Source organism: Charadrius vociferus, unplaced genomic scaffold (genome assembly GCF_000708025.1).
Source record: "Charadrius vociferus isolate BGI_N301 unplaced genomic scaffold, ASM70802v2 scaffold545, whole genome shotgun sequence".
Lineage (NCBI taxonomy): Eukaryota > Metazoa > Chordata > Aves > Charadriiformes > Charadriidae > Charadrius > Charadrius vociferus.
In genome coordinates this window covers 1,240,473-1,251,827 of record NW_009648590.1, presented here as the reverse complement: position 1 = coordinate 1,251,827, position 11,355 = coordinate 1,240,473, and positions in this window count along the sequence as shown.

Below are 11,355 nucleotides of genomic sequence, written 5' to 3'. Positions count from 1 at the left end.
ATGCTCACTCTGTCATTCTACTGCTAGGTTTTATCACTAGAAAACCCCAATGGCCATAAGTAATTTTGTTTGATAGATGCACTCCTACGACCACCGGCAGAGACAACGGGATTACGTATATTCCTCCTGCCACTGGATAGCTTCTAAACCCAGGGTGTTATGAGTACACAGCAGTCGATACATATGCATTTGGAAGAAATCAAAAGAATACAAAATGCCAAGAGTGTGCCGTGAGGCCTGTGAGGGAGTGCTGTCATGGGCTTAGGTATGAGGGGAAATAAATCCGCCAAAGCTGAGCTTCAGGTCCTCAGCCAGCTTGCCTGGAAGTAGCTCCATTTTCTTCTAGCTGGTGGTCAAGTCCCCAGGGCAGGGAGAGCGGATGCCTCGAAGACAGGCACGTGTCCTGGTCCTGCTTGGGTACAGATCATAACCCTCTGTGCTTGCTGGGGATCAAAAGGGACATTGCAGCGACGCGGAGGCAGTCTCAGTGAGTGGAAATGCATGGCCAGCGTTTCACTTTCACAGAAAATAATGGCATTGGCAGTGGTCACCTGCCCTGCTCCTGCTGTGATCACAGTAATCAGACAGGGAAGGGGTTGTCTGGAATGGCAAAAGCTGTCTGCCTGTGGAAGCAGGGGGAGCACCACATTAGGATGCACACCTGACACTAAACTGAGACTGGAGGAGACCCACTCATCTTGTGGGTAACACAAGTGGGAAAAACCACTTTGGAGGAAGCTGAATTTATGCCTTAAAGTGTGAAAGCATGTTTTCTCTCCTTTCTACCTGGCCAGCACTGAATCCACTCCCCAGAGTGATTTGCACTGAGTCAGTGCCACAGGGCTCCTTCTCGTCCTCAGCCACCACGTTCCTGCTTTTGAGTGCTGATGTTCAGACACCGCGCCAGCACAGCTCTGAGATCAGCACCAGTGCAACACATGCAAAAGTATGTGTTGTCTTTAATTATTGGGTGAGGTGATGGATTAAAAAAGAGTAAGAGAAAAGGACTTGATTATGCTGTCATTTGCTGAGTATAAATGGCTAACTTATGGTATAGATCATCAGAGGATGATGAGTTTCATTATTATAAAACGGAACATGAGGAAAAAGAAGACAATACACAATATTTAAGACCATCTCACGAGTCCCTGGAGATACACCAGTTTATTCTATTTGAAGCAAAAAAAGTCCTGTCCTTGTCGGGTTCCATAATTTCTAATTTGAATAGATTATTGTGCTTTTTAATGAAAAACCACATTTGGGACCCACTGTAGAATTTGCAAGGACTAACAGTGGAAGCATTTGCCTTGAGCAAAGTGAGCTCATGGACCTTCTGATTACAAAGCAGCACAGCACTATCAGCTATCTCTGTTGAAGGATTTTTGCTTCCAGACTGAACTTGTAAGACTTTGTAAGTACATATGCAAACGTTTGCATATTCAAAGGGCAGTTTGCAAAAACACCACCAGATACCATTCTTCTCTGGCATAACCAACTACATTTTGGAAAGTTTCTCTCCAAGCACAAAATTTATGCTTGAAAAAAGAAACATGGAGAAAAAGGAATTTGACCCCCCCATTCACCCATCAGGAACCAGGCTCACAATTCCCAGATTCATTCTGATGCTAAATGTCCTATTGTATTAATACATAGTTTACACCAGCTGGTGCTATACAAAAGGCTGCACTTTTAGATAAGCATCAGTCTGCCTAGACTCACTACTCTGAAATATGTTTTCAGTCTAAAATTGCAACATTTCTTCATTCCTTTTTTTAAATTACCACCTATTTTATCATCAGAAAAAAAAAGAAAAGTTGTCTTCAGGCATCTATCTTTTTTCTCAAACATGGAAAACATTAGTGTCTCCCTTTGTCTTTTTTATAATTAAACATAGAAATCTGACCATATAACTTTGAAAAAAAAATATTGCGTAGTTTGTAAGGAAAGCTGGTTGACTTCAGTATTTTGAGAGGGTGCATCACAGGTTTTTACATTTAAAGAAATTAATTTAAAAAATAAACAAATCCTTTCACAGGTGTGAACACTTCTTGCATATTGTCACAGAAACTGATTGAGTGCAAATCACTGATGGAGTGCACAGAGAACTGCCACCCTTTGAGCCATTTAAATAATGGACAGGATAAAAAATATTGCTTGCTTTTCTTTTTTTTTTTTAAAAATTATAGTGTGTCCAGGAGTTCAAGCACTACGTCACCACAAGTCAAAGTTCTCCTCATTCCCTGAACACCAGTCCCAGCTAAAGGAAAAAACACTGATAGGGATACTTGCAACGGTATCCCTCCCTGTTTTAAGGGGGTGAAGTGCCTAGATTCTCCCCCTCAAGTTACACATCAGTTTCTGGGAAGCAGAAGACACCTGGTGCTCTTCCAGCAAGGCAGGGCTTTCTGAGAGCACCAGAAGTCCCTGCATAGAGATGGAAGAGTGCTGTCTTTGTCACACGGCTTCCCAGCCCATGCCACCCTCTGGAAGAAGCACTCTGGCACCAGAAGAACCCTTTGTGCCTACTGACAGGTGGTCCCAAATAATCCTTTAGAATTTCAGCATGAGGCTAATGGTATGGGCCCTATACTTGCAAAATTTCTGGCTTAATCATTGCTTGTACGGTCTTACTGAGGATGAAAAAGGAATACATCTGAAAACATAATTTCTATATATCTGGGCAAAGTTAGGTAAGGATGTAACAACAAAAATCCTTTCTCACTCTCTATAAACATAGGCCATTAGCTGATGCACCCCTAATCCTTTTCCAATTTTTTTTTCTTGTTTCCTTTCGTGGCATAAAATAAGAGAAAGCAGTTCTGTAATATTTTTTTTAATTTTTATTATTTTTTTTTACACAATTGCACAGTGGCTGATCTCTAGTTTAACTGGGAGGTGTCTAAACATACCGTTCCTTGGCTCACAATGCACTAGGCACAATGCTGCAGAGTGTTCCAGGGAGGTTGGGGGGATGGAGCACGGAAATGTAGGCGTGATCCTGGGAGGGGACCCCACAACAGATGCTTTCATCTGGCCTAGTCTCTTTGTAGGATTTCAATTTCTGGATTTCACTTTCACTTTATATATTTCCAAGCTAATAGATTTCATGGGGAATTTTTTTTACATGATAACAAAAATGTCTAAAAAATGCTAACAATCCACTGTAGCTTATCCAAATGATTTTAAAAGAGCAGGAGAATGTTAGAGCTAGCTCTGATTGTCTGTATATTGGAAAGCGTTTGCTGCATACCTGTGTGCTGAGATCAGTAACTTTGACTATGGCATCTCTTCTAGAATGGCAGTTCTGATCTGCAGTCCCCAAGAGATAGCAAATCCACCACTTCCCTTATTAGCTCCTGCCAGCGGTAAATAACCCTAACAATGGAGGAAAAATATTTTCCAGTCTGATTTCACACTTTTGTGCCAGTGCATGAGAAATAAGAACTGACCAGCCGTGAATTAAGCAGTCTGGCTTCGCTGTCTGGGAGAAGTCATTCCCAGAAAGAAAGAAAATACGTATCAGAAGCAGATGAAAAAAAAGATCTAGGTTGTTTTTTTTTTAATTATTGTTATTATTCTACTGTGCATAATCTAAGGCATCTTTAGTCACTGTACATTAGGTAAGGGTAACTTTAAAAATATTGACTAAATCATCCTGCACCTCTGACCAGAGGGTATGTTCCCCCTGACTTCAGGGAGAAGAATGACTAAGCAGGGACTGAGTCACTGCCGAGGTGTTTAGTTCTGCATTACTGATATTTCATTGATGTGCCTTCAAAGAGCCTGGTCAGGGCTGGAAGTCATATTCTACCACTCTTATCAGGGCTGAATGCTGATGGAGGTGGGGGAAGGGGATATGGGAAAGTGCTATGTGGTGACAGCCCTCTGCCTGTCACATGACATGGAGCGTGCTCGGTGCTCACACTGTGGGGCCACAGTCCTCCCAGCACCCCGCTTTCCTCAGAAAATCTATCCCAAAGCTACCATCGAACCAGAAGCTCACAAATGGGAACACTATGTGCTCTTATATTTATTTTACTTAAATGAGCTCATTCAGTGAAGCCAACTGCGAGTTTTAAGAATTGCAAGAGCTATTTTTGTACTTCTTCCTTCTGAAAACATGTGATTGAAGTGCAACCTTTTCACAGCATGAACCTAATCTAAATCTCTGGCTTTGAACAAACTCAAAATTTGGTGTCCAAAAAAAAAGAACTCAAAATGTCTCAAGCGTCAATAACTGAAATCCCAGATACAAACACTCCTGAGTGAGAAGGTATTCATGTTTAAATGTTTAAATCACTGCTGTGATTTTTGCTAGTGTCGCGGGAAGCTTGTCCCTGTACATGCACAGTTGAAGCAGGAACAGAGACTCATGATAGGCTGGTGGTAAAGTTCTGTGCTTTTGAACATAAAAAGGAAACACCAAATATTTACCTTCCTAAGCCAATGTTTTGCATGTTCTCTACATCGCAAAGACCCGTGACAGCAGTCTGATTCCTTGTAAAATACGTACAATTAACACAGCAAGGCCTCATCCTGAACAAAAAGGAGTTAGGCAAAAAAACAATTGTATGTGTATGTATGTGTCTTGATTTCCACATAGACAGGTAAAATCACTTACAATTAACTGAATCCCTGCGAAGATCCCAAGCCAGAAAAGCGCTTGCATACATGTTTGACGTTTCTTATGCAAAGATACCTTCCTAAATCAAGGCCTGAGCAAGTTAGTTTTTTAACATTTCTTCTTTAAATGGGCCAAAATGATGGCTAATTTCCCTTTGTCTAACTCCACTGGATGAGACAGTTTTATCCACAGACTCCAGCAGTGTATTTAGAACACACTTTTTCATTTTGGTTTTGTCTGTCCGTACTTCTCCAGCAACGCTTTTCTTTTTCTTTGGCCTGTCCATTCAGTCAGTGATGAAAGAAAGACCACACTGAGACGAAAGTAAGAATTGATCCGTGTGATTCCCCGCTGCCCTTCTTCTCTTAGATCCTCAGGTCAGACAAAGGGCGGTTACTCGTAGCCCACGAACAAATGTGGGAAACAGCTCATTATCTGAAGTCTCAAGTTAAGGCGGGCACGTCAAACAGTACACGCACTCTGAGTGCACGCTCTCAGAGTCTGACAACAAAATTTCTCCCAAGGGAATGTCGCTTTCATTGATTATTCCTTTCCTACTCCTAACTGCAAAACCAGAACAAAATCAAGGGTTGAGTGAGTCAGCCCGTGGTTTAGAAACAAAAATATTTCACTATCATTGCATCATCTGGGAAAGACATTGAATCCTAACAAATGGTCAAATGACTCTACAAATTCACCGTTCTTATTAATAAAATCTTCTACTGCGAGGGTAAAACTGGTGTCAAATTCTGTCTACCAGCAATTGGAAAAGGCTCTTGGGGAAAAGAAAAAGAGTAAAAGTGAAGTATTATCAAGTTTTCTTTTTGTTTTTATATATATTCTTTCGTATCATCCTAATGTTGGTTTCACAAGCTGAGGCATAGCAAAGGGCAATACCAGTTTTTGAAGATGAGTCTCATCTATTTGCTTGACCTGTCCAGAAAAATGGAACCATTTGCATCAGGAAATCACCACTTGTTTTTTTAACAAAAAACTTCCCAAAACAACAAAAATTGCACACGTACACGAACAAACAAACAAACAAACAAAAATAAAACTGACCCAAAAAAACAAGGCCCCCACCCTAGAACCCAGAGTCATTAGCTGTGAAGTAGCCAGTGGGAGGAGGAGTGTTTTGAAAGTTGTTTAATGCCTTCCCCAGAAACTGGTCTTTGCGGAAGGAGGAGAACAGGAATGAAGAAGCTCAGCTAAAATGATGAAAGAAATTTGCAGTCTCGTTTTTTATATATTTTTACTCTTCCGTATCTGGAAAAAAAAAAAAGAAAAAGAAAAGCGTCAAATGCTGCCCTTCTCCCCTTTGTCCAAGGAGCGGGTAATCTGGGAAAGAAAAAGAAGGGTATGAGTTTAGACAGCTCATTTGTTCCAAGCAGTGCAGCTTTGCTTAAATGTTGAAAGGCTGCTAGGTGAGGCGCACCACAGCAATACTTCTTATTGGCTGGACTGGAAATACCATTCTGTCCTACACAAAGTGTAATCCATTGCGCTCTGACTAATCCAGTGGGAATTCAACCTTTGGCATCAATGGCGTCATGTAACAGAATCCAGCATGCTTAGATCAAGAGATCCCGTTAGGATTCTTTGCTGTAGGGCTCTCTGACCATCCTTGCTCACTAGCTCTTGCAGTATCTTTTTGCTCACGAAAGAACATTGTACATGTGGTTTGAGGTGAAGATGAGAAAATGCTCCAAACACAACAGAACACTACCTTTTAAAAGCCCCTTTCTCCCAAACAGCTTGCAATGAAAAGCACAGCCTTATGTCTAGATAGGTGCCTGAGATGTAACAAAATAAGTGCATTTTACAATCTCCTTGACTCCTCTGTCAAATATTTATAATCCCTTGGCTTCAAAATTAGGCTATGTTTGACTAACATTATCCTGAATGTACAAACATAATGGTTTTCTATGTAGCTGTACCACAAATGAATCTTCAGAATGAACAGATCTTGAAGGAGAAATGTAGACAAGAAACCTTTTTCTTTATTTCCAGCAAAAGAGGACAGTTTCTAATTAAAGAGGACACTCTATCCAACTCGCCTCATACCCTCCTCAAGAAATGTTCTGGAAAAGCTTCAAATAAGAACATAAATATTTTACTCTATATCGGGCATCCCAACCAGTTATCTGAATACCCCTGGCACTCTGCTTAGCTACTGTTATTCTGACAATGCTTATGTCAGCAGAGTTTCAAAGCACAGTTGAAAGGGTCTCTTAACCAAGGAGAAGCAGCCCAAGGAGAGATGAATTTCTCTATAAGGTTGGGCATACCTCGGAAGATGTGATTACACCAGAATTTCTTTGGGTCCTTCAAGAAAACCAGTTTCTTTTGCTTTCAATAATATATTGCTGCTTTTTTTAAAAAAAAAAAAAATGTATTTGGGCAAAGGAGAAAAAGGACTGGCAAACCAAAGATCTAAGGCTTTGCTGCTGGATTGCATTATCTCTGATGAATGTACAGCAGTGGCTGCACAGATCTGTTAGTGTGTTGGTATCATTTTCTTCTACTGTGTAGTTAAGCAGGGGGACTTTCCCTTTCAGGATGGTCCCCTGTAAGTTGCCAAAATATCTTGCTAACTGATGCAATTCTAAGACACTGTTGTAAAGAATTAGGCTTTCAGCATTTAATTGGATTTATTTAGACTGAACTGTCACATTCCCAGAACTACCGACAGCATAATCTACAACAGGCAATAGTAACAGCCATAACAATAGTACTACACTTCCTTGATGTCTCCCATCTAAAAAGTTCAGTCTGATTTACTGACATTAAAAGGATCATAACAATCCCGTGAGATCTATCATTAGCCACATCTTAAAGGGAAAAGACTGACTCAGAAGGAAAAAATCATTTTGGACAGGTGGACTAAATGACATCTTTGAGCAGTAATTATTTCTGAATCTCTTAAATGATTTGCTGAATCACACCAGGAATCTGAAACAGAGCTTGACGTACTACCCAACATGCCCTCCCCCTTCCTATGCCATCCATACTCACACGACTTTGAACCCCTCCCATCCCCATTAATGAAACAAGGGAAAATGCAATGGTTTTTTCCAGACTCTAGAAGTTCCCTGCGGAGAACTGAGTCATATATTGCTTTTTGCTTCTGTTAGCCACATCATCAGCTCCAGTGAGAACATTCCAGTACAGCATTTGCTTTAAATTGTTTTTCTACTTGGTGGAGCAGATGTGTTGGTTTCCTAGCTGAATTTCCCTTTGGATACAATATAGCTTCCCTACAACTACCTTAACCTTGAATGTGATTCAGGCTCTTTCTCATTTCAGCACAATAGATCCAGGGCAAATATTAGTACGTATCAACAGAGGTAACTGAAAGAAGAAAAAGAATGAATATGCAGCGCTTGGTACACAGGAAGACTTTAAGTAGTTCACTTGGCATATACTGAATTTCATCATCTGAAATAGCCTTGTCTGAATGCACATCTCAGTCCTTCGGTGTCGCTGGTGAGTTTATACTGTTTGACCCTCCCCGTGATCGCTAATACAAATACCAGTGACTTCTACAGCTCTTCATGTGATACCAGCGCCCACTGCGAGGAGATTAAGTCCATTTCTGCTATCAGCTTGTAGCTTATACTGAGGCATTTTTAACTCATGCTCGCTGGACTATGAATGTATCTATTTACTATGTTACTGCATGGTCTGATGTACTGAAGTGAAAATACTCTGCGGTTTGTCTGTTCCTTCACACAGAATTACTCAGCGTATCCATACAGCAAGGAAGCTGGCTGTCAGTTTTGCACAATCGGTGATTAATCTCACACATGTGCCTCTCCTTTTGTGATAAAACAAATGCTTTGGAGTCCGAGGCCTTACAAGAACTACCCGTTTTAACAGTTGGCATTTATTATGCCTGTCTAATCCAAACTTTCACAATCTGCTACCCAGTTGGAGAACGGGAACAGAGCCCCAAGAGGCATTTAGACTGAGGTGAGAGTTTAGACTGACTCAAAACCTACACCTGTTCTGTAATGACTCATGCTCCTCACAGAGCATAAATCACAGGCGTGATGCCGGTTGTGCCAGCTGGGAGCGGAGAGCTGACCTCTGCCGGCACCGCTTCTGAAGGTGGACGGCTCCGCCACTCCAGCCAAACCCCCATTCACCCCTCCATCCCTTCCTTCCCAGCCCCCGAAAGCGCTGAAAAAGAAAACTCTGCTATTTTCTCCCCTAAAAAAAAAATGCTGAATGCAGACTTCAGGACAGTGTGATGTGGAATCACACTGTGAATTTCATGGGCAGGGTGTTTGGGTTTTTTTGTTTGGTTTTTTTGTTGTTGTTGTTGTTGTTGGTTTTTTTTCCCCCACAAATTACATAGCTTGCTTGACAGTCCCTGTCAATGAAAGTGTTTGCGAGGTTATTGCATGGTTCCTGTTTCCTCTGCTCAAATATGCATTCCTTCAGCATTATGACCACACTTAATTATGAAGGAAGGACAAGATGACACCACAGTTATCCAGGATTACACACTTGGATTTTCTTTCAAAGCAGACTGTGCTAACCTTGCAGTTGTCTTGTGAAAAAGTAGTGCTTAGCGTGAACAAATCTCATCTTCTTAGAATGCTGCATGAGCACTTCTACAGGATGGGACAACACCACACCAACAAATAATGCTGCCCTTGAGGTACTATTACCCCAATATTTTTTTTTGAGTTAAGAGTTTCAATACACAGAAAAAGCAAAAGAAGAGAACCTCAGGCAACCATATTCATTCAGTACAGCCCTTATTGAGCTCCCTATGGTGATGCCTTTTCATGCTTTTATGATGTAACATCATAAAGACAGCAACCAAAAAAAATCAGCATACAATTGTATTAAAATGAACATTTTTGTATTTCATATATTTTATTCTTGAAAATTTAGGGGAAAAATTTGAATCCTACAGGTTTTCTCATTTCTATTAAAATCAGATTCTCTTGTCACATCCCAAGAACCATGTGTGTAACACAAACTGTCAGCGTTACATACTAACATAAACAGCAGCTATCAAGGGTTGCTCTTGAAGGAAAGTTGAATGTACAAAATTTATGCATGCTATGACTCTTTAGCATGAAAAGGGAGAGTTGCAGGGAGAATCTAACAAAAGGTAAATGAAATTATGAGTGGCACTAACAATGCAAATAGGGAACAATTACTCACTGTTTCTCACAGTCCAAGGGGGTTATCAAATGAAGTTATTAAGCAGTAAATTTGAAACCAATAAAAAGATGTGATTTTTCACATAATACCTAGGTAAATTTTGAATTGTGTTGCCTCAGTGCCCAGTACACAAAAGAGCACCAGGGCTCTAAAGATAATTAGACAAAGTAATGGAAGAAAAATCCATCAGAGGCTATTCAAGTCAAAGATTTGACCTCTGCCTTAGCTCTCTGGAAGACAGATAGGTGTAGGGGGGAGGCATTGCTCTGGTTTTGTTCTTTGTTCATTAAGATCTCTGCTATGAAATGATGTCAGGTAGGTGATGGAGAGCTAAAGGGACTTTTGGTCTGACCCAGCATGGTTGTTCAAGTGTTCCTAGGAAAGTTGACACGGTGTTTGAAAGCAGCCTCTACCCTCACATATTAAAAGCCAAGGCTTTTCAGGGTAAGACTATTCCAAACGCTGCTCTCCCCGCGCACCCTGCTCCGTCCGGGCACCAGGTGAAATGACAACTTGTTGTAAGGCAATTGATATCATAAAAAGATTATTACTGATGCCGTGCATAATGAGGGAAAATAATAGTCTGAGTAAATGGGTCTCAAATAACCCATAATCTAAAAGGCAGTTATCCTTCCTATTATAGATGATGGAAGCATTTGCAGCTGGTGGGGCAAGTCGCTAAATCTACCACTTTTAATTCCTGTTGTGGACTCACTCAGCATTTTGCAGGACTGACTCTAATTTTGTTCACTTATTCCTAAAAGTTTGGGTATTTCTTGTCTCCTCTGAGTGCTAAAGTGTTCTCAGTCATAACCTGTCCCTGTCTGAAAAGCTCTGTTAAAGCTATTTCTAGCGCTCAGAATAAAATGATGTCCAAAATCTCAGTGCTCAGTTGTCAGCACTGGATGATCCCGTCTCCTACTAAAGCCATTTGGAAAGCCTTTTTGAAGAAAATTAAGACCATGAAGAAATAAATTCTGCAAACTTATGCTATTCTCTTGCTTCTGTTGCACCACAGATGAATGAGGTCTGAGAAACAAAGTTCAGAAGATCAGTGATATAAAGAAGAAATATGCGTTATAAGTTATTATCTCCATTATCTGTCTTTTTAATGGATGAAAAATATTAGAGTGATTATTTTTGCCAAAGAAAACAGAATGTTATTTGAAGATGCCTGCATCCTGTTTAAAGCAAGCGAAAACAAGAATAAATGCTGTTGGAAAAAAGTTTTGAATACTTGTTTTGTAACTGAATTTGAATACCATCATTCTAATTTAGCAGACGACCCAAGTGCTTAACATTCATTTTGCTAGGAGGAGAAATGACATTAGCATAGAAGGTATTCTCATTTTTGAGCTTTGGCACATAATTATCCCTAAATCATTCATGACGTCAAACAACTTCTAGTCCTGTTCACACTGATGTTGAGTTTTATGTTTGCTTGACAGCTTGTATTACACTTGACCTGAGATCACATCAGTGATGGAAGAAAGAGATTAGCTTTATTTTAATATATGTTGTTTGCTTACCAGCACATTATGGAAATACAT